This window comes from Natator depressus, chromosome 9 (assembly GCF_965152275.1).
Source record: "Natator depressus isolate rNatDep1 chromosome 9, rNatDep2.hap1, whole genome shotgun sequence".
NCBI classification, from domain to species: domain Eukaryota; kingdom Metazoa; phylum Chordata; order Testudines; family Cheloniidae; genus Natator; species Natator depressus.
The window spans coordinates 58,771,393-58,795,389 of NC_134242.1; positions in this window are offsets into that span (position 1 = coordinate 58,771,393).

The following is a 23,997-nucleotide window of genomic DNA, read 5'->3' on the forward strand; positions in this document are numbered from 1 at the left end:
CATTAATCTACACCCAGAGCCAGCCATGTACCCTATACAGCTATTCATATGCATTGCCATACATTTACCATATATACCCACTTAAATACATGGCCGTACATGCACCCTACATACCCATTCACACACACGGCCCCCTCATATACTCACACACTCACAGCAATATCCAACCCCATCTACATTAAGTAGCATAGAAATATTCAGTCTTTCAACCACCCCCCCCCCAATATATACACAGTACAAACACCCATTCACATGCACAGCCACACATTTGTCTAGGGGCGCATACAGACTCATTCTTGCATGCAGTCCCTCCCCCCCCGTGGTGACTCCCAGTACAGCAAGCACACTCTGCTGGTGGTGTCTGCCTGCCATATTCCTCAGATGCACTGTTTGGGGGACACAGAGAGAGAAAAGCACTAGTAAATGAAAGTTTAACCCTGCCTGATCGTCTTCCCTGCTCTGCAGGCTGGGGTGTGTGGGGGAACAGGTGTTCTCAAACCTGGCCGGAATGGGTAGGAGAACCCTGGCATGCATGGTCTTAGCTGTCTACACCCACACACACAAAGTAATCAATCTGTATATGTTTAGTGGGAATAGAGCTCAGCTGAGAAGGAGCAGGCAGGGCAAACACTGTCAGGGATGGTCTAGATAATACTTAGTCCTGCCATGAGCGTAGGGGACTGGACTAGATGACTTCTCGAGGTTGCTGCCAGCTCTATGATTCTATATATTCCCATACACACACAGGGTCAGGCACCTGTGGAACACACACACACACCCCCATCCCCGGGTCTGTCTTGTCTATTTAGATTCAGATCTCAGTGTCCCATTCCCCCTGCTGAGCTGTTCAGGTGCTATGGAGCTCAGGGAATAGCAATGGGAGGCTGGAATCTCAGGCTGGACTAAACATGAGTTTGCATCTGCAAAAAATAAAGCCCGCTGCCCCACAAATTCCCATCTGTGCTTCAGCTCCATGAGAGGCAACGTCATGTCATCATTCACACTCAGGATGTGACAGCTTGGTCCCACTAGATAAAATGAAGCTGGTGGCTGTCTCTGCATAGGCCCTGATGCTGGAGGAACTCAGGGTCACCTCCCCTGCTCTCTCCCACCTGGGCCTATTCTGCATGTGGAGCATGGCGCTGGGGTGTGCTGAGAACACATTGCCCAGTCTGCTGCTGGCAAACTGGGCCCTTCCAAGCAGAACAAGCAGCCAAGTGGTTTTATCTTAATTCCCATTGGAAAGCAGTTCCTGTAACCAGGGGAAATGGCCTGTGAGAGTCATGCAGGGGGAACAGGGGAGGGAGGCACTGATTTACTGCCCCTGGCTAGGGCTGTGCGCTGCTCAGGTCACTTGCTCTGGGATGTCCTATGTATATAGCCTGGCATGGTTCCCTCTGGCCACAGGGAGCACCTTGTTCTTACCAGTGTCGGACAGAGGCAAATTCCCGGCAGAAGTTCTGGGAGGCTGCTGCCACCTTGGGGAGAGAGTTGATATGACACTGTCCTGGATCTGAGGGTAGGACAGGTTCGGGTGGCAATGGGGAGGGTTTGTAACCGGGCGGCTGCTCTCAGGTGGATGGGGCTTACTGAGAGTGGCCAGTGTGTTCCCCTTTCTTTTCTGTCTCTATTGTTCTCCACTCCCCTTAAGAAATGCCTCAAACCCCATCACCTCCCCAGTGCAACCCCACATCCATGGCTCCCTTGGCAGCTCCCCCGGACTGCCCCTCACCCTGAGTTACGTCGGAGACTCCTGATTTTGATGGGATGATCCTGGAGCCTCCAGGGCATGGCAAGCGGCACAGAATATCTGCAGGGTGGGAGCGACGCGGTCAAGTCTCCCACTGGGATTGGGCATAGCAGGAATGTTCAGCATACTGGGAACATGGGGCTATCGCCTCCAGGCACAGCATGATCTGCCTTCTGCTGCCATGACACCATGTTGCCACATCATTGTGATGATGGTGCAGACTTGGGACATTATGCTGGCCTGGAGGGGAAGCTGGGCTAGGCTCTCCCAATGCTGTATCTGGCAGGCCAGCAGGAGTCCCTTGCTGGAGCTGTGGACTTAGCGTCACAAATAGGCCAGTAAGAAGTTAGTTTGGATGCTTCAGCAAAATGTGAGGACGCTTACATATAATGACTTGAGGCTCCAGCAATAGCAGGGATGAGCCTGTCTACACTGCCTCAGAGGAGTGACTGCAGCACCTGTGGATATTCCTGAGCTAGCTTTCACCTCATTAGCTCCAAGAAGAGAAGTGAAGCCAAAGCCACAGGCTGTCCCAGCCTTTCTGGGATCCTGGGTGTCATAAATATAAAGGGAAGGGTAAACCCCTTTAAAATCCCTCCTGGCCAGAGGAAATCTCCTCTCACCTGTAAAGGGTTAAGAAGCTAAAGGTAACCTCACTGGCACCTGACCAAAATGACCAATGAGGAGACAAGATACTTTCAAAAGCTGGGAGGAGGGAGAGAAACAAAGGGTCTGTGTGTCTGTCTATATTCTGTCTTTGCCGGAGATAGACCAGGAATGGAGTCTTAGAACTTTTAGTAAGTAATCTAGCTAGGTACGTGTTAGATTATGATTTCTTTAAATGGCTGAGAAAAGAATTGTGCTGAATAGAATAACTATTTCTGTCTGTGTATCTTTTTTGTAACTTAAGGTTTTGCCTAGAGGGGTTCTCTATGTTTTGAATCTAATTACCCTGTAAGGTATCTACCATCCTGATTTTACAGGGGGGATTTCTTATTTCTAATTACTTCTATTTTTATTAAAAGTCTTCTTGTAAGAAAACTGAATGCTTTTTCATTGTTCTCAGATCCAAGGGTTTGGGTCTGTGATCACCTATGCAAATTGGTGAGGCTTTTTATCCAACATTTCCCAGGAAAGGGGGGGTGCAAGTGTTGGGAGGATTGTTCATTGTTCTTAGGATCCAAGGGTCTGGGTCTGTAGTCACCTAGGCAAATTGGTGAGGCTTTTTACCAAACCTTGCCCAGAAAGTGGGGTGCAAGGTTTTGGGAAGTATTTTGGGGGGAAAGACGTGTCCAAACAGCTCTTCCCCAGTAACCAGTATTTGTTTGGTGGTGGTAGCAGCCAATCCAAGGACAAAAGGGTGGAATATTTTGTACCTTGGGGAAGTTTTGACCTAAGCTGGTAAAGATAAGCTTAGGAGGTTTTTCATGCAGGTCCCCACATCTGTACCCTAGAGTTCAGAGTGGGGGAGGAACCTTGACACTGGGTATGTACTTGGGTGGCTAGCCCATGCTGCCATGACTTCATTGCTAGTGTTACTGGTGCTACCTAGACCCAAGCCAGCTTGGGTCTATCTACACATGCTGCAGTCACATCTCTGATGGCAGTGTAGACAGACCCTCACTCAGACATGAGGCAGAAGAGACAGGAGCCGCCATTACTGCCCAGGCACCCACACTGCATCTGCAGCCGTGGAGCTGATGGGGTGGCAAGCACAGAGCCGATCGAGGTGTTGCACCATTTTGCTCCAACAGCTGATCTTGGACAGCAAGGCAGAGTGCACTTCCAGCAACTTCTGCATCCTCAGCCTCTGCTGTTCCCTTATGAATGCAGCCCTGGCCACATCACTGCACTGTAACACCACCATACCCCAGTAATTGCTTCATAGATTATAGGTCCAGAAGGGACTATTGTGGTCTTCTACTCTGACCTCCTTATCTGAAACATGGACTTGCAAGCAGAGCTGATCAAAAACCAGGAAAATAGTTCAGATACCCCTTCCACACCCCCAGCTCAAAAAGTGTTCTGTTTTTTTGCTGTTGCTGCTGTTTTTTAACATTTTGATTATTTTTTTTTTCAAAACTTGAAATTTTTCCACCAGCTCTATAGAGCATCAAAACCCCATAGAAACTGGTGAAATTTTTAATTGAAAGTTATTTTTTGGGGGGAGATCAATAAACGTTTAATTTTTTAATGAAAAAAATTAATAGAAAAACTGAAATTCAAAAAATCCCAATCATAAGGTCTAGATTCTGCTCCATCATCAGACATTAATCCTGAGGGACACCCAGAGCGGAGTTTATGGTGATTCGCAATAGCTGAACATCTGGCCCTAAATCATCAGTGAATTTGCTGTCATGTCACCCTCCAAGCCTGGCCCAGGGAGGTATAGCCCCATGTGAAACAAGCTGGAGAAAACACAGCTATGCTCCCCCCAAGTAACTGTGTGGCTCTGTTGGAGTAACTTCAGTGATGTGTCCTAGGACTTGGATAGCCTGGAAGGGAGAAACTTGCACACATGGTCTGCTTGTTCCCAAGTCCTATTTCTATTTCCCTATGCGCCTTCCTACTTTTCTCCTACTGAGTATGCCATTCCCTCAGGCACAGCATCCCCCAGCTTCTCCTCTCTCCCAGGGTTTCTTCCATTCTCTCTAAAGCCCAGAAAGTGACTACAAGCCTCCACATTGCAGCTCCCTATCTGCTGCCAATAACCTGGCTTTATTATAACCCTGCCTGCTCCTTCTCAGCTGGGCTCTATTCCCAATTGGGGGCTGCTTAGCCAGTTTAATTCCCCTCAGGTGTGGCCTATTTCATGTGCGGGAAATAAAGAATTCACCAACAACCGGTAGTCTGACAATTGTTAGTCCAAACACTTTGGTGACTCTCACCATCACATCTGGTGGGGATTTCCAATCAGACTAATGTGCTCAATTGCAAACAAATAACAGGATCCGGTCCAGTACGGCGTTAGAAGCCCCCTGCATGTGTGTTCTGTGAGATACAGTGTTGGAGACGTGATACCAGGTAGAGGTAGCATGGTTCAGTGGCTACAGCAATGGCCTGGGTCCTGGCACTGATTTCTTGTGTGAGTGAGTAAGAGAGAGTGAGGCCTGCATGAGAGCTTTGTTCCTGCAGCCGCAGCCCTGCTCTGCCACGCCTGGAGTTCAGGAGTTCCTGCTTTCCCTGCAGTGATGGAGACACAATGTCTGATGCCTGGAGTAGCCTGAGAGACTCGGTGCCCTGCTCTGGCCTAGGTGGCAGTGCAGTGATGAGCTGCCAAAATCTTAACAACCAGTTCCCTCCTCACCCCACGAGGGGGTCCTGCCCTGCCCCCCGGGACTCCTGCCCCATCAACCCCCCTCCCCTGTCCTCTGACTGCCCCCAGAACCAGGCAGGAGGGTCTTGTGGGCAACCGTAGTGGGTGCCCACTGCGCCCCTAAGAGCCAGAGGGACCTGCCGGGGGGCAAGGTGGGGAATCCTGGTGGTGCTTACCTGGGGCAGCTCCCAGAAAGCATCCGGCAGGTCCCTCTGGCTCCTAGGGGTGAGGGAGCGTAGCTGGGGGGGAGCAGGGGGAGCAGCTGTTCCCCCCACCGATCACATCAAAAGTGGCGCCTTAAGCACCGACTCCCTGGGTGCTCCAGGGCTGGAGCCCCCACGGGGAGAATTTGGTGGGTGCAGAGCCCCCACTGGCAGCTCCCCGCCCCGCGCCCGGCCCCAACTCACCTCCGCTCCGCCTCCACCCCTGAACGCGCCGCCCCGCTCTACTTCTCCACCCCCCTCCGCCCCCGGCTTCCCGCGAATCAGCTGTTTGGCGGGAAGCCGGGGAGGGCTGAGAAGCAGGCAGTGGCTTCGCACTCAGGTCCAGGGAGGCGGAGGTGAGCTGGGGTGGGGAGCGGTTCCCCTGTGCACCTCCCAGGTTACCTGCTGCAGCGTGGGCAGCCCTCCTTGCACCCGCCCCAGCTCACCTCCACTCCGCCTCCGCCTTCCGCCTCCGCCTCCCTGGGCCTGAGCACAAAGCCGCCGCCTGTTTCTCAGCCCTCCCAGGCTTCCCGTGCAAACAGCTGATTCATGGGAAGCCAGGACTCGGGGGGCAGAGAAGCAGAGCGGGGCGGTGCATTCAGGGGAGGAGGCGGAGTGGAGGTGAGGTGAACTGGGGCCGGGCACGGGGCGGGGAGCTGCCGGTGTGTGCTCTGCAACCACCAAATTTTCCCCGTGGGTGCTTCAGCCCTGGAGCACCCACGCAGATGGCGCCTAAGAGGCACTTTTGGCTGGTTCTTAAATTTAGAAGCCCTTTTAGAACCGGTTGTCCCTCGTGGGACAACCGGTTCTAAAAGGGCTTCTAAATTTAAGAACTGGTTCCAGCTCACCACTGTGGCAGTGGGATGAGGATGCAGGTGAAAGGCTGATGAGCTTGTCAGAGGGGGGAGGAAGTAAGATCCAGGTCCAAAAAGGTATTTAGGTGTCTCACCCAATGGGAGTTAGGCACCTAAATATCTTTGAGGATCTGGGCCTGACTCAGAGAGACTCTGGGTCTGGCTGTGTTTACGCTGCTGTAGCTGCACCCACACACTCCCTGTATGCAGATGCCCTGCACCACTGTCAGTGTGACACTTTTTCGGCTTGAAATCTGAGGTCTCATGCTGGTGCAAGTCACTTTGGCTAGAGGGGCCACCGCCCCCACGAGTGACAGGAGTGCAGCCCCAGTGCACAGGGCCGAGCTGTGGTGGGGGTGCAGTTGAAGTGGCAGAGGCCATACAGCACAATGTCTGTGTCCCTGTTGTGGGGCCTGGGTCCATTCTGGTTCAGCAGCTCCTGAGACCCTGCCATTCACAGGCTTTGCTCCCTGACTGCCTGGATCCACTGCCCCTCTAGAAGCCCCTTTATGTCAGTGAGCAAAGGGCGCACCCAGCACACTGCTGTCAGAATACGTAGCCAGACAGTGCCTGGTAAGGTATCATATGAACGGGTCACAGCTGGTCATGAATAACATGGCATGGTGTATGTACAGGGGTGTACAAAGAGTTATGTATGTGTGGAAATATCTTCTTACAACAGTCGATCAACAAGCCTGGCCTAGACAAAGGGCTGTGGATTTACTTGCCTGCCTGGCTTGAGCTAACAGGCAGATGAGACAACAGCAGGGCTTGATCACAAGCAAAGGACAGTGAAGGGACATTTGCATTTAAGGTAAACAAAGTGATCAAGCCAATTGATGAGATGCTGAAGAAGGGGTTTGGCGCCTGCACCCCAAAGAACAAGCTGTAGGGGAGAGTAGCTCTGTATGGGGTTATTTTTCAAAGGTTTGCTGGGCAATACAAGGGCAGGATGGGGCTTCCTTGGGTCCATCACTGATGGGACAAAGGGATCAGCACCCCCTGGGCCTGGGAACGGTGGATCCTCCCACCTGAGGGGCTGGAATTGCTGGTAGCTGGATGAGTGAGAATGCTGCTGAGGCAAACTGTAGCTTGCTGGAGTTAAGGGTCAGTTGCTAGAAAGTGAGCTGTTTTGCTTTTGTTTGTAACCAGCCCAGTATCACTGAAATCTCTGCCCTTCGTTAATAAACGTGTTCTTAGTTTTACTATAAACAGTCACAGTGCTGTATATTAATGTAACCCTTCTGCCCGTCAGAGTTGGCAGCAACAAGGGCCAGGTTCAATATCTAGGGGATTCATTCCAATAACACAATGCAAACCAGCTCGAGCCCCCACCCAGTGACCTGGGACAAATATATACCACCCCTGCTGGGCACCTCCAAGAGGCAATACTTCCCCTCTCCCAAGCACATAGTCTGAGTGTAGCAAAAAGCCTTAACAAAATAACAGAGAGAAACAATGTGGCATTATGTTGGGGAAACACCACCAACAGGATTCGTAACACAACCCGTGAGCAAAACCGCACCCCAAGCAAATTGGGGCATGCTCTTTCCCTTTGGTTCTGAGTCCAGCAACCCCAAATCACCCAAAGTCCCAAAAGTCCAATGACCCAAAAGTCTCTTTCCCTGGTCAGGGCAGCCCCAGAGTTCGAAAGTTTATCTGCAGAGCTTTACCTCCCAACCTGGGTGGAGATGGGGGGGGGGGGAGAGAGGTAAGGGGCACCTTAAGTGATCTGAAGCTGACCACCCCACAGCTCCGCTCTGCCAGCCGCCCCACGAACTGCTTCGCTTGGCTCCGCTGCCCACAAGCAGCTCCCGCCGTCCCACAAACTACTCCACCAGCTGGTCCACGAACTGCTCCGCTCCACATCCCACAAGCAGCTCCCGCCCCCGCCGTCCCACAAACTGCTCCACCAGCCGGTCCACGAACTGCTCCGCTCAGCTGCCCTAAAGCAGCTCCCCCCGTCCCACAAACTGCTCCGCTCCACGTCCCACAAGCAGCTCCACCAGCCTGTCCACAAGGCACTCCAGCCATCCCGCAAACTGCTCCACAATAGATCTTCAGGCTCCCCCACTACTTAACACAACACTCAGTGATTTCAGCTCTTAGTCAAAAGGAAAAGGACTACTTGTGGCACCTTAGAGACTAAACAATTTATTTGAGCATGCATCCGATGAAGTGAGCTGTAGCTCACGAAAGCTCATGCTCAAATAAATTGGTTAGCCTCTAAGGTGCCACAAGTCCTCCTTTTCTTTTTGCAAATACAGACTAACACAACTGCTACTCTGAAACAGCTCTTAGTCAGTTCAGCTCTTTGGTGAATTCAGCTTGGAGTAGGGGAACCTCAGTGGTGGTGCACTATTAGCCCAAAGTGAGCTCAGCAGCCTCTAACTAGACTCCTAATGGAATCAAAATTAGCTCTAACATTCCACAGTGGAGAAAGGAGAAAGTGCAATTAGCATGTAAGACCCTTACCAAGGGGCCCATACCACCCAGCATTAATACTCATCCCCAGCCTCTCTCAATTCACAGAGTTTTGGAACCCATGACCCTTGCCTAGCGAGTGCTACTTAGTTGATGGTGAATCCCTCCAGCATAACAAAAGGCCAAGTACAGTTCCAAGCACAGTTCCCATAATCAGGGTAATAGCAAGTTATTCTTCCTGCCCCAATAGCAGAGACAATGGGGATCCCACAGCAGCCAAAGTGACCATTTGGGCAGCTATGGCCTCATTCTAGGCGGGGTGGGTGTGCCTATGCAAATGAGATCGGCCCCTGAAGTTCTTTTCCACAACTTGCCACACCTCACCACCAGATGTCAGGGTGGAGCTCATCCTGACACTGCTTATATTAAAGTACCACGGGGGTTCGCAGCTAGACTAACAGGCTGTGCAGTGGCCATAGGAATTCCTGTGATTGTCCAGTGATGGGGCTGGCGCTGCAGAGAGACAGACGTCTTGGAGGAGCTCGGGCACTGGGCTTTGCTGACTGGTCCCTGCAAGGCATGGTGAAGCCTGGCAGAGTCTCAAGGAGTTTGCTGGGGAGGTGGAGAGACAGGCGTGGCAGGGATCTGACACACAGGTTAAGCTCCAGCAAAGCTCTCTCTTGCTGAGGCAAGGGGGTAACATTGGCTCAGGGTTCTGGGCGCCTTGAGAGTTTCACCCCCACCCCACAGAAGTGAGCTCTAGGCCTGGCCCCAACATTCAGTCCAGGGCTGTTTGGTTCGGGTTGGTAGCGTTGGTTGTGGCCCCAGTGCGCTCCGGACCTGCTGAGTGTGGTGATGCCAGGCTGGGAGCTGGGTGCTGGAGGGATGACAGGGCCTGTGTGTGTTCAGCAGCCTCAGGACACAGCCCCTTTCTATGCATCACAGCTCAGTCCTGGCTCTTCTTTATGGTGGAGGGCACTACACAGGGCTCATCCCATTGACTGTGGGTCACCCATCAGCAGGGAGCCCTCTCTGGGATGGCAGGGCAAGGTGTTGTGAGGACAAGGGGGATGTTTAAGGCATCCCCTTTGAACCAGATCCTGCTTTCAACTTCCTCAGTGTAAATCCAGAGTGATCCCCCACACACACCCAGCAGCTCCCTGGGCCGGGCTGGGATTGGGACTGGCCTGGGGAGTTGACCCCCACCCACCCCACATCTGCAATGCGTGTACAAGGATCCGGCAGCCCCAGGCATCAAGAGGGAGCTGCATTTCTGGCCCATCCCCACTGCATGGCTCTCCCCTTAAAGTGGGTGTCTGTTGTGTGGTTTGTGTAATGGTGCCATCTGCTCTGGGGGAGCCCATCCTAGCAATGCTGCGAAGCAGGAAAACCCCCTCTTTGCCTGCACTGGCTGCTAATATTAACTGGAGCCGTCAGTAGCATGATATTTAGAGGCACCTGTCTCTGCTGCCTACTCCTCCAGGCTTCTGGGCACAGGAGGCATCTGACGTCATCCATCAGCCCCCGCCAGGAGCGGGCGGGATAACTGCCCAGGCCTTGTGTGCTGCCAGAAATGGCAGAATGGGAGAGCTCTCTCCCCTGCACTGGAATTATGCCAGGGCCTGCTGCCTTGGTAAGAGGAGTTCACCTCTCCTGAGCCATTCATGCCCAGGGCCTGTTGATGCCCCAGCACCCGCAGTGGCTCTGGCTGTCCTCCCAGGCAGCTCCATTGGCCCCTGGGAGTGGGGGCATATTGGGGGATCAGCAACAGGGAGACTGGAGCCCCTCAAAGCCATAGAAGTTTAGGGCCAAAGGCTGCACTCAGGGGCACTCCAGGGCCATGCCACTGACCTGGGGTGCTCCATTCTGGATTTATCCCAGGAGCATGTCATCAGGATCAGCCCTCAAATGTCCCTGCCCAACGGGCCCAATTCTGATAGTGGTGACGCCAGTGGGCCAAGGCATTGCACAGGGGGGAGCAGGACAGAGTCAGGTCAGTGACAGAGGTGGGATGGGGCTCTGCTGTCCCAAGACATTGGAGCACCGGAGCTGGGTACCCGGCACTTCTTGCCACCGAAACACTCCCACGGTGCTGTCTGCTCCCCGCCACCTCCCCCAGCAAGCTGCCCACTCCTGTCCTAAGCCAGTTCCACAGGCCCAGCCATCGGCAACGGGGTTTCACTTGGGGTGAGTGGTACGGGGATGAGCCCAGCCCACCAAGTGCCCCCAGGCCCTCCCCCCGGGAGCCTCCCACCTGTGGGTCCATCACAGCCCCTCAGCCTCCTGCCGCTCTCACTCAGGGCCATCCCAGCCAGTGTGGCACAGAGCACTCAGCCCTGTGCCTGAGCCCACCCAGGTGCATGGCTGGGACCTGACTGGGTGGTACTAGGCCTGCAGGGTCTTTGGGAGAGTGGGCTCCTTCTTCCCCATCCCTGGAGACCTCTGATATTTATGGCAAGGTCCCAGAGACCTTGTGTTCGTGTGTTGCCTCGCGGCAGCAGCCCTGTCCCCAGCCTCGCGCCTGAGGGCAATATAGCTGTCAAGCCAGCAGACAGGGGCACTGGGCAGGGGTGCACCCACCTCCAGGGGAGGCAGTGACCTTGGCGGACTGCTGGGCAGCCCATGGGGGAGGAGCTGGGGTGCCCTCCCACAGGCAATAGCTGCTGGCAGCTTCAGCAGGGACCCATGCACCGAGTGGCCCTGGGGAGTGAGTGACCCTTCTTGCCCACCCAGGCAGCAGGGGAGGCTGCATACAGGGCTAGCCCCAGGTTCCACGCGGCCCTGGGTGAGCCCAGGGCAGGCATGGGTGACCTCTGGGAAGCTTTGGCAGAGGCAGGAGATTAGGAGGAGCGGCTGGGGGCACTCGGTATGGGGGAACCAGTAGCTGTGTGAATCAGAGTCCTCCATGCTCATCTCAGGGGGAAGGGCCCACCTGGCTCTTCCAGGGCCCAGCTCCTGCTTCCCCCAGCCCCCCCAGCTCACTGCACTGATGCTTGCCTTGCCCTGGCCCCGGGCTGCACCCAGGAGAGACTGCCAGTGCTCACAGCAATAAGGGCAGTGTTTTACCCTGCATGCCCCACACCCCAGGCTTGGCAATGGAGCAAGATGCACACAGTGGCTGGGGGTGCTCATGTAAAGGGCAGCACTGGCTCTGGCCCAGCCATGCCTCAGGAAATACCCTGGCTCAGGTCTCGTAGGGCCTTATCTCCCATCAGCAGCTCCGGATGCAGCTGTCACTTCTTTCCCCCGCTGCAGAGATGGAGAGGGTGGGCAGGGCAAGCTAGGGACCCTGCTCAGCACATGTTCATCCCCTGCAGCAACTGCCCCTGCTCCCCCATCTCCAGTGGAAGAGGGGGTTAAGGGGTCCCTGCCATTGAGGCCCTTGAAGCTCAGTGCAGGGACCTTGCATGTGACCTGATGTTGGGCAGGGAGCCCTTGTAGTGATCAGCAGCCTGGGGCAATGGACATGGGGGACCAGAGGGAGCACCCCACCCACCTGCTTCTGCCACCTCCCCCGCCCTCCGGTCACCCTCCTCAGCACCTGAGAGCAAAGTTATCGAAGAGCCACTATAAATCTGGGTCCCTGCATGCTCTAGCATGCGGCCTACTGCCTCCTACAGGCCAATGTGGGTACTACATGTAAGCAGAGTCAGGATGAGCTCCACCCTGACATCTGGTGGTGAGGTGTGGCAAGTTGTGGAAAAGAACTTCAGGGGCCAATCTCATTTGCATAGGCACACCCACCCCACCTAGAATGAGGCCATAACTGCCCAAATGGTCACTTTGGCTGTTGTGGGATCCCCAGTGTCTCTGTTATTGGGGCGGGAAGAATAAATTGTTATTACCCTGATTATGGGAACTGTGCTTGGAACTGTACTTAGCCTTTTGTTATGATGGAGGGACTCACCATCAACTAAGTAGCACTCGCTAGGCAAGGGACATGGGTTCCAAAACTCTGTGAATTGAGAAAGGCTTGAGATAGGTATTAATATGGGGTCCGGTCCGGTCCGGTCCGGTCCGGTCCGGTCCGGTCCGGTCCGGTCCGGTCCGGTCCGGTCCGGTCCGGTCCGTTTTGTTTTGTTTTGTTTTGTTTTGTTTTGTTTTGTTTTGTTTTGTTGGCCTGAAACACCAATTGCACCTGTCTCTCTCCACTGTGGAAGGTCAGAGCTAATTTTGGGTCTATTAAGAGTCTTGCTACAGGTACTGTGCTGAATTCCCTTTGCCCTTATGGTGCACCAGCAATAAGGCTCCCAATACTATGCACTGAAATCACTGAGCACTGTGTCAAGTAGTGGGGAGCTGGAAGATCTAGAGTGCTGTTCGTGGATAGGCTTGAGCTGTTTGTGAGATGACGAGTGGTGCCCTGTGGGGCAGTCAGCTTCAGGACACTTAGCCCTGGTCTACACTAGGACTTTAGGTCGAATTTAGCAGCATTAAATCGATGTAAACCTGCACCCGTCCACACGATGAAGCCCTTTATTTCGACTTAAAGGGCTCTTAAAATCGATTTCCTTACTCCACCCCTGACAAGTGGATTAGCGCTTAAATCGGCCTTGCCGGGTCGAATTTGGGGTACTGTGGACACAATTCAACGGTATTGGCCTCCGGGAGCTATCCCAGAGTGCTCCATTTTGACCGCTCTGGACAGCACTTTCAACTCAGATGCACTGGCCAGGTAGACAGGAAAAGAACCGCGAACTTTTGAATCTCATTTCCTGTTTGGCCAGCATGGCAAGCTGCAGGTGACCATGCAGAACTCATCAGCAGAGGTGACCATGATGGAGTCTCAGAATCGCAAAAGAGCTCCAGCATGGACCGAACGGGAGGTACGGGATCTGATCGCTGTATGGGGAGAGGAATCCGTGCTATCAGAACTCCGTTCCAGTTTTCGAAATGCCAAAACCTTTGTCAAAATCTCCCAGGGCATGAAGGACAGAGGCCATAACAGGGACCCGAAGCAGTGCCGCATGAAACTGAAGGAGCTGAGGCAAGCCTACCAGAAAACCAGAGAGGCGAACGGCCGCTCCGGGTCAGAGCCCCAAACATGCCGCTTCTATGATGAGCTGCATGCCATTTTAGGGGGTTCAGCCACCACTACCCCAGCCGTGTTGTTTGACTCCTTCAATGGAGATGGAGGCAATACGGAAGCAGGTTTTGGGGACAAAGAAGATGATGATGATGACGAGGTTGTAGATAGCTCACAGCAAGCAAGTGGAGAAACCGGTTTTCCCGACAGCCAGGAACTGTTTCTCACCCTGGACCTGGAGCCAGTACCCCCCGAACCCACCCAAGGCTGCCTCCTGGACCCAGCAGGCGGAGAAGGGACCTCCGGTGAGTGTACCTTTAAAAATACTATACATGGTTTAAAAGCAAGCATGTGAAAGGATTACTTTGCCCTGGCATTCGCGGCTCTCCTGGATATACTCCCAAAGCCTTTGCAAAAGGTTTCTGGGGAGGGCAGACTTATTGCGTCCTTCATGGTAGGACACTTTACCACTCCAGGCCAGTAACACGTACTCGGGAATCATTGTACAACAAAGCATTGCAGTGTATGTTTGCTGGCGTTCAAGCAACATCCGTTCTTTATCTCTCTGTGTTATCCTCAGGAGAGTGAGATATAATCCATGGTCACCTGGTTGAAATAGGGTGCTTTTCTTCAGGGGACACTCAGAGGAGCCCATTCCTGCTGGGCTGTTTGCCTGCGGCTGAACAGAAATGTTCCCCGCTGTTAGACACAGGGAGGGGGGAGGGTTGAGGGGCTAGCCACGCGGTGGGGGGAGGCAAAATGCGACCTTGTAACGAAAGCACATGTGCTATGTATGTAATGTTAACAGCAAGGTTTACCCTGAAAGAGTGTAGCCAGTGTTTTATAAAATGTGTCTTTTTAAATACCGCTGTCCCTTTTTTTTTCTCCACCAGCTGCATGTGTTTCAATGATCACAGGATCTTCTCCTTCCCAGAGGCTAGTGAAGATTAGAAAGAAAAAAAAACGCACTCGAGATGAAATGTTCTCCGAGCTCATGCTGTCCTCCCACACTGACAGAGCACAGACGAATGTGTGGAGGCAAATAATGTCAGAGTGCAGGAAAGCACAAAATGACCGGAAGGAGAGGTGGCGGGCTGAAGAGAGTAAGTGGCGGGCTGAAGAGAGGGCTGAAGCTGAAAGGTGGCGGCAGTGTGATGAGAGGAGGCAGGATTCAATGCTGAGGCTGCTGGAGGACCAAACCAGTATGCTCCAGTGTATGGTTGAGCTGCAGCAAAGGCAGCTGGAGCACAGACTGCCACTACAGCCCCTGTGTAACCAACCGCCCTCCTCCCCAAGTTCCATAGCCTCCACACCCAGACGCCCAAGAACGCGGTGGGGGGGCCTCCGGCCAACCAGCCACTCCACCACAGAGGATTGCCCCAAAAAAAGAAGGCTGTCATTCAATAAATTTTAAAGTTGTAAACTTTTAAAGTGCTGTGTGGCATTTTCCTTCCCTCCTCCACCACCCCTCCTGGGCTACCTTGGTAGTCATCCCCCTATTTGTGTGATGAATGAATAAAGAATGCATGAATGTGAAGCAACAATGACTTTATTGCCTCTGCAAGCGGTGATCAAAGGGAGGAGGGGAGGTTGGTTAGCTTACAGGGAAGTAGAGTGAACCAAGGGGCGGGGGGTTTCATCAAGGAGAAACAAACAGAACTTTCACACTGTAGCCTGGCCAGTCATGAAACTGGTTTTCAAAGCCTCTCTGATGCGTACCGCGCCCTCCTGTGCTCTTTCTAACCGCCCTGGTGTCTGGCTGCGCGTAACCAGCAGCCAGGTGATTTGCCTCAACCTCCCACCCCGCCATAAACGTCTCCCCCTTACTCTCACAGATATTGTGGAGCACACAGCAAGCAGTAAGAACAGTGGGAATATTGGTTTCGCTGAGGTCTAAGCGAGTCAGTAAACTGCGCCAGCGCGCCTTTAAACGTCCAAATGCACATTCTACCACCATTCTGCACTTGCTCAGCCTGTAGTTGAACAGCTCCTGACTAATGTCCAGGCTGCCTGTGTACGGCTTCATGAGCCATGGCATTAAGGGGTAGGCTGGGTCCCCAAGGATACATATAGGCATTTCAACATCCCCAACAGTTATTTTCTGGTCTGGGAATAAAGTCCCTTCTTGAAGCTTTTGAAACAGACCAGAGTTCCTGAAGATGCGAGCGTCATGTACCTTTCCCGGCCATCCCACGTTGATGTTGGTGAAACGTCCCTTGTGATCCACCAGAGCTTGCAGCACTATTGAAAAGTACCCCTTGCGGTTTATGTACTCGCCGGCTTGGTGCTCCGGTGCCAAGATAGGGATATGGGTTCCGTCTATGGCCCCACCACAGTTAGGGAATCCCATTGCAGCAAAGCCATCCACTATGACCTGCACATTTCCCAGGGTCACTACCCTTGATATCAGCAGATCTTTGATTGCGTGGGCTACTTGCATCACAGCAGCCCCAACAGTAGATTTGCCCACTCCAAATTGATTCCCAACTGACCGGTAGCTGTCTGGCGTTGCAAGCTTCCACAGGGCTATCGCCACTCGCTTCTCAACTGTGAGGGCTGCTCTCATCTTGGTATTCATGCGCTTCAGGGCAGGGGAAAGCAAGTCACAAAGTTCCATGAAAGTGCCCTTACGCATGTGAAAGTTTCGCAGCCACTGGGAATCGTCCCAGACCTGCAACACTATGCGGTCCCACCAGTCTGTGCTTGTTTCCCGAGCCCAGAATCGGCGTTCCACAGCATGAACCTGCCCCATTAGCACCACGATGCATGCATTGGCAGGGCCCATGCTTTCAGAGAAATCTGTGTCCATGTCCTGATCACTCACGTGATCGTGCTGACGTCGACTCCTCGCCCAGTAGCGCTTTGCCAGGTTCTGGTGCTGCATATACTGCTGGATAATGCGTGTGGTGTTTAATGTGCTCCTAATTGCCAAAGTGAGCTGAGCGGACTCCATGCTTGCCTTGGTATGGCGTCCGCACAGAAAAAAGGCGTGGAATGATTGTCTGCCGTTGCTCTGACGGAGGGAGGGGCGACTGACGACACGGCTTACAGGGTTGGCTTCAGGGGGCTAAAATCCACAAAGGGGGTGGCTTTACATCAAGGAGTAGTTCAGGCAGGACTTCACGGAGGGTTCCAATAAGAAATGGTGCACCTAAGTTATTGTTCTTATTGGAACAAGGAGGTTAGCCTGGCCTCTGATTGATACATGGCTAGATCTACCTCGCTGCACCTTCTCTGTGAGTAACTGCAATGTGACCTAGAGGAATGAGTCCCCTAGACGGGGGAAGGAGGCAAATGAGTACAAAACAAATCTGGTCTATTTCTTGTTATGATCCACTCCATCTATCTTTTACATCTTTGGCTGGCAGCAGACGGTGCAGAAGGACTGCAAGCCATCCACATCTCATGGCTGCTCGGCAGAAGATGGTACAATATGATTGCTAGCCATCGTCATCTCTTGCCTGCCCGGCAGAAGATGGTACAATACGACTGCTAGCAATCCGTATTGACTACCTGCTCATCATTAGACGGTTCAATACGACTGACTGCAGGACTAAAGAGAATGACCTGGTCAAGTCACCAAAAATTTAGTCCCTGCGCCCATGTCTGCCCAGGCGCTCCCAGCCGACGTGGCCAGGAGCACCTCGGACATGACGAGGACGGCTATCAGTCATACTGCACCATCTGCTGCCAGAAGGCAATGGGTTGCTGCTACTGTGTAGCAATGCCGTACCGCGTCTGCCAGTACCCAGGAGACATACGGTGACGGTTACCTGAGCGGGCTCCATGCTTGCGGTGGTATGGCGTCCGCACAGGTAACTCAGGAAAAAAGGCGCGAAACGATTGTCTGCCCTTGCCTTCACGGAGGGAGGGAGGGAACGGGGGCCGGACAATATGTACCCAGAACCACCCGCGACAATGTTTTAGCCCAATCAGAGTGCTCCATTGTGACTGCTCTGGACAGCACTCTCAACTCAGATGCACGATTGTTTGCCGTTGCTCTGACGCAGGGAGGGGCGACTGAGGACACGGCTTACAGGGTTGACTTCACGGAGGGTTCCAATAAGAAATGGTGCACCTAAGTTATTGTTCTTATTGGAACAAGGAGGTTAGCCTGGCCTCTGATTGATACATGGCTAGATCTACCTCCCTGCACCTTCTCTGTGAGTGACTGCAGTGTGACTTAGAGGAATGAGTCCCCTAGACAGGGGAGAAGGCAAATGAGTACAAAACAAATCTGGTCTATTTCTTGTTTTGATCCACTCCATCTATCTTTTACATCTTTGGCTGGCAGCAGACGGTGCAGAAGGACTGCATGCCATCCACATCTCATGGCTGCTCGGCAGAAGACGGTGCAATAGGACTGCTAGCAATCCATATTGCCTGCCTGCTCACCATAAGACGGTTCAATAGGACTGACTGCCGGACTTAAGAGAATGACCTGGTCAAGTCACTAAAAATTTAGTCCCTGCGCCCATGTCTGCCCAGGCGCTCCTGATCGACCTCACACAGGCGACCAGGAACACCTCGGACATGACGAGGACGGCTACCAGTTGTATTGTACCGTCTGCTGCCACAAGGCAATGGGTTGCTGCTACTGTGTAGCAATGCCGTACCGCGTCTGCCAGCACCCAGGAGACATACGGTGACGGTTACCTGAGCGGGCTCCATGCTTGCGGTGGTATGGCGTCCGCACAGGTAACTCAGGAAAAAAGGCGCGAAACGATTGTCTGCCCTTGCTTTCACGGAGGGAGGGAAGGGGGGACTGACGATATGTACCCAGAACCACCCGCGACAATGTTTCAGCCCCATCAGGCATTGGGATCTCAACCCAGAATTCCAATGGGCAGCGGAGACTGCGGGAACTGTGGGATAGCTACCCACAGTGCAACGCTCTGGAAGTCGACTCTAGCCTCGGTACTGTGGAAGCACTCCGCCGAGTTAATGCACTTAATGCACTTCTGTGGGGACACACACACTCGAATATATAAAACCGATTTCTAAAAATCCGACTTCTATAAATTCGACCTTATTCCGTAGTGTAGACATACCCTTAAGGTGCCCATTACTTCTTTCCCCCCCCCCCCCCACAGGCACGTTTTAGCCAGACTGGGGAGTAACACTATGCAGATGAACTTTTGAACTCTGGGGCTGGACTTTTTGGACTTTGGGTGATATGTGGATTGCTACACTCCGGAGACGTTTGGGTTCTGGGACTCAAGAACCCGTGGCCCAATTTGCTGGGGTGGGTCTTTGCTCATGGTTTGGTTAATGAACACTAGTTGTGCTGTTTCCCCAATTTAATGCTGATGTTGTTTACCTCATGTTATTAAAGATTCTCTGCTACACCGAGACTCTGTGCTTGCGAGAGGGGAAGTATTGCCTCTTTGAGGCGCCCAGGGGGTGTGTAAGATTTTCCCAGGTCACTGGGTGGGGGCTCGAGTCAGTTTTGCATTTGCTTTGATGAGAGGGAACCCCTGTGTACTGAACCTTGCTGCTATCAACTTGGCCTGGCAGAAGGGTTACATACACATAAGGTGACTGTCTCTATCACTCCACAGCACAGGAGGTAGTGAGTGACCAGGGGTTGGAATGGTACCAGGCTTGGCTCGGCAGTTCTGTGGGCAGACTCTGACTGGGAGTGATCCCAGGCTGGGAGAACAGCGGGCTCAGCGAAGGCAGATTTTCTTTGCCTGGGAAATGGAGTAGGTCTGGGGTAGGGGCCTGAGCCAGCCTCGAGCCCCACAATATTTTCTGCTCAGACAGCAGCACTTTGAGGCAACCAACCAGCTGCTTGTGAGTGACCGGAACCCCCCTGGGGTGGAGCATTGCAAAGAGGAGGGTCCATCAGAGCCCGACACTCCTGCCCACTCCTCTCTGGGGAAATCACTCAGGCAAGCTGGAAACCAGGCACAGATAGCCAGGCTCTCAAAGGTATTTAGGCCCCTAAAGTCCACCGGGTTCAAGTTACGAGCCTAAATACCTTTGAAGGTCTGGGCCAACCCTGCACTGAGCCCTTAGCTGCTGCTTTTGTATGCTCCAGAACGTGGCACAGCAATGCCTTGGCACAGAGGCCTGTGAGGAGCAGGCCCCCAAGGAGGCAAAAATAGAAACAGAGCAGGAACAAACTATTCATAATAAATGTATTAATTCCGTGTAGGAACCCTCGAGCCAAGAAAGCCCTGCCACTGACTCTCTGCGCAGCCCTGGCACCTCACTTCAGTAACAGATACCCTTGCAAAGGGCACTGAGCTCCAGGCAAGGGAAGTGCTGGAGAAATGCTTAGTTTAGGAGTACAGTGGGGCTGTGCCACCTTGATAAGGGAGCGTGGGGAAACCAGCACCACGCTCGCAGTCGTGCCTGGCTCTGTGTGCATCTCAGCCACAGCTGCTTCACTATGCTCAGTGTGCGACTTGACCGGTCTCAGCCCTGAGGAGCCAGCACCGCCAGGGGAGAACTTACTAGCCTCCAAGGCACTGAATCTCCCCACTTGCTGGAGACACTGCTCCTGAGAAGGCAGAGAGATCAATACATTTGCTTGATCCTGTTTCAAATGAAACAAACGGTGAGTTGCAGCAGATTGAGGATTAGCCCAGCTTTCTGCGGGTGACGTGGGACTATGAGGGGCCCGAGCCAGCCCTGGGGAAACTACACAGAAAATCACACAGAGCTGAGCTGAGTCACCGTTCCCCTCCCCTTCCTGCAGAGCCAGAAGCCCGGAAGAGGAGAGAAGAGAAGACACTGCCTACTGTTACCTGCACAAAATTCTTTGTAATACTCACACACTCTAGGGGCACCCACCTTTACCCAGTTCCCACAGGCGCTGACTGTGTGGGTGCTCTGGGGCTGGAGCACCCCCGGGGAAAAATTAGTGGGTGCTCTACACCCACCGGCAGCCAAGCTCCCCACCCCACCCCACCTCCCCTCCGCCTCTGCCTCCTCACCCTCCCCTGAGCATGCTGTGTCCCCGCTCCTCCGCCTACCTGCCAGCGCTTGCCACCGCCAAAACAGCTGTAGCAAGCTCCGGGAGGGATGGGGGAGGAGCAGGAATGTGACATGCTCAGGGGAAGAGGCAGGGCTGGGGATTTGGGGAAGGAGTCGGAATAGGGGCAGGGAGGGGGCACAGTTGGGGCAGGGACTTTGGGAAAAGGTTGGAATGGGGGCAGGAGGGGCGGGGCAGGGGTGGAGTCGGGGAGGGGCCGGGAGCAGACGGGGGTCAAGCACCCACTAGCACCAGTAGAAGTTGCCGTCTATGCCAGTTCCTAGGGCTCAGGCGTAACCTTACACTCTAGGGCACACTCCCTTACCCTGTTCCCAGGGCTCAAGCGTAACCTTCTGCGGGTTTGCAAGACCTTTACCAGTGAAAGAGCCTTACACAGTAATAGCCTTATCCTCTATTTATTAACAGTTACCAAAACAGACTGCACATGTTACACATACAGTGCTCACTACTCCCAATAAGAGAGATGAACTTTTCCCTGCTGGTCAGTCAGGATCAGGTCCATCTGGGGGACTCCAATTTCTGCACGGTGTCATTGGCAGAGTGTTGAGGTCTGGCAGCTCTGATCTTTGGGGCTATGTCCTGGACTTAGTTCCCAAACAACTTCCTTTTGGACCCCAGTTTATATAGTCAAACTTGAGTCCTGCTTAGCCATACATTAACCAATCATTTTACTAAAAATTTACTAACCAATCCTAACACAGTGTAACAAAACTCTCTAACCAATCCTACCCCACCACCTTAATTAATTTACACCTAGCAAAATTAATATGTAACAGAAACCATCAAAGAACCAGACAGAGACCATACAGATAAACAATAGGGAAGTGGGGACCATAATGACGAAACAAACAATAAAGAAATGAGGATTTCCAGCTTCCCCTGGCCCATTGCCCGCCATTGAGCCCCAGGCCTGCCCCAGAGGGGTAGCTGCAGGGGGCGGAGAAGGGAGTTCCGTCCCTGTGACCTATTTAGCCCTTGGCCTCTCTGCTGAGATGGCCCAAGTGGGGGCCATTTGGTGATGGATTTGGGCAGACACTTGTGTCTAGGGTCTGGCCTGAGACCCCCCAACTCATCTCATTGAGCGGTCACCTTTGATTAATAGGCACTCCCACGAAAGCAGGCCTGGCCCCCCAGCTGGGAGAATGACACTCCAAAGCCCTGGGTCACTCACACATGCACAGGGCCCCCGGGACGTTCAGCCTCAGGAGGGTTTCAGCAGAGGCAGGGCAGAGCTCAGGGCCCAAATCTCACTGTGATTCAGAGGGCACTGAGTGCCTTCACCCTGAGGCTGTGTGGAGCTGTCATGCCCCGTGCAGGCTGAGCTCTTCGGGCTTTAATCGGTATCTCCCTGCAGCTGGTTGGGGGTCCCTGTCCCCATCTGGTGCTGAAAACTCCTGGGGCGATGACGGGCCACAGGGAATGAGAGGAGGAAGCCTGGCAGCTGAGCCCCAGTCCCTGGGCACTGCCCCCAACGAGCCCATCTCTCTCTTCCAGGAAAGGAGCTTTCCAGCGCTGGGCACTGTGGCATTGCCATGGCAACTGAGCCCTTTCTGCCCCCTGTGGGAAAGCAGAACGTGGGGCTGGAGGGGGTGCCCGCCCCCCGTGCTGCCCCACGGAGGTTGTGACAGCTGCTGTGCTGGGGCAGCATAGCCACGGCCTCAACATGGTGTTTGCTGCCCAGCCCATGGGCATGGGGTTTCCTGACCCACCACACGGCACCTGCACCCAGCACACTGTGCCAGGCCCTTGTGCCATTGTTGCATCTCCCTCTGCAAGCCTGGCACACCCTGCCTGAGACACTGCTCCCCCAGCCCCCAGAGCTGTCCCAGGGGAGGTGGCTGCGTAGCATGTGAAGTGCTGTGCTGGTCGCCAGCTGAATGGCACTGATGCACACATGGGGCTGCAGCAGGAGGGATGGCCAGCAAGGCCAGGGGAAGGGCAGATGGCACCGGGTCCTGTCTTCCTCAGCCCAGGCTCCAGCTCCTGGCTAGGTGAGAAAGAGGAACTCCCTATTGCCTGTGAAACCCTCTGGAGGGGAAATGGTTGTGTGTGCAGCTGGAGGTCTCAGTTCCTGGTGCCCATCACACACCCGCAGTCAAGGGAGGGGTAACTCTGGGGGGAAGCTGCTAAGCACAAGGCCAGCAGGTCAGGAATGAGGAGGGATTAGCAGGCCTGTAGGGTGCGGGGGAGTCCTGGCGTGAGATAGCAGGTTGGGTTTGAGGAGCATCAGCAGAGCTGGCGGAGGAGCATGTGACACTTCCCAGGGCGGTTGGGCACCTGGCTACACCTGCCCTTACAAGAGGGAGCCTTGTCTCTACCTGCCATGGGTCAGCTCCCCACTCCACTGGCCACGGCAACACATGCCCTCCACTCTAGGTCTCGCAGGCCCAACTCCCTCCCGCAAGCATCTGCCTGGAGCATCCAGCCCCCAGTCACAGATTTGCTGCTCGTAAGGAAGGAGCAGACTCTAATTTACCAGTTACACCTCGGATCATTGCTCCACTTAATTCACAACACTTTCATTCCTCTCTAGCCAAAGCAAGTATACGATCATCTAATAGATCAGAGAGTTCAAGGAGAAGTATTGGACATAAATGGATACAGGTAAAATAAAATCATAATATGGATTCTCCAGCCTAGACTAAACTACCAAGCCTCCCTCATGTCTGGCAGAGTATTGTTCACCCAACCCCCATCAGTGCTTTACAGCCAGGCTGGCTGTGACCCTACTTTTGTGAGATGCACACACGCTCCGTTTCTCTCTCAGGGTTTATGCTGGTGCCCATCCCCACCTGATCCTAACCACCCATGTTAATGAGGTTGGCGTAATGAGATCCCTAGCAGAATTCATTGATGCATCCCCTTTGCCTGAAGCTCCCACAGGGATCTCCCCTCTCCCAACTGGTGTGATGGGAGTGACATCCAATGTAGAGCTGGGGAAACTGACACACAAAGAGGCATCAGTGGTTTTCCCAGGCTGCAGTGGGTCAGTGGCAGGGTTAGCAATGGACCACAGCAGAGCTCTCAGTCTATGCTTGTAGAGGCAGCGGGAGCTTGAGGGGAGTCTGACTGCATTGCCTCCCCTGGGGCTCTCAGCTGGGAGGAGGATTTACCCATGCTGTAGGAAGGCAAGCTCTGTAGGGAAAGGAATCACTGCTCTGTCTCCGTTTCAGCTTTGGCTGGTGTCCCTGGGAAGGCGTGTGAGCAGACGACATTCCTGCCCTTCTCCAAATAGAGTATACGGCTGCTGTGTAAGTGCATGCTCCGTCCTGTGTTGGGTCGGGTGGGGCTTTATTGGTCACACTAATAATAGGAAATGAACATGGCCCTCAGTCTGAGCTTTCTCCTCAGTCCTGGCTGGTCTTAGGGTTCCCTGCAGGCCCTCCCTGCCTCTAGTTCCTGGTACCAGAGAGTCACACCC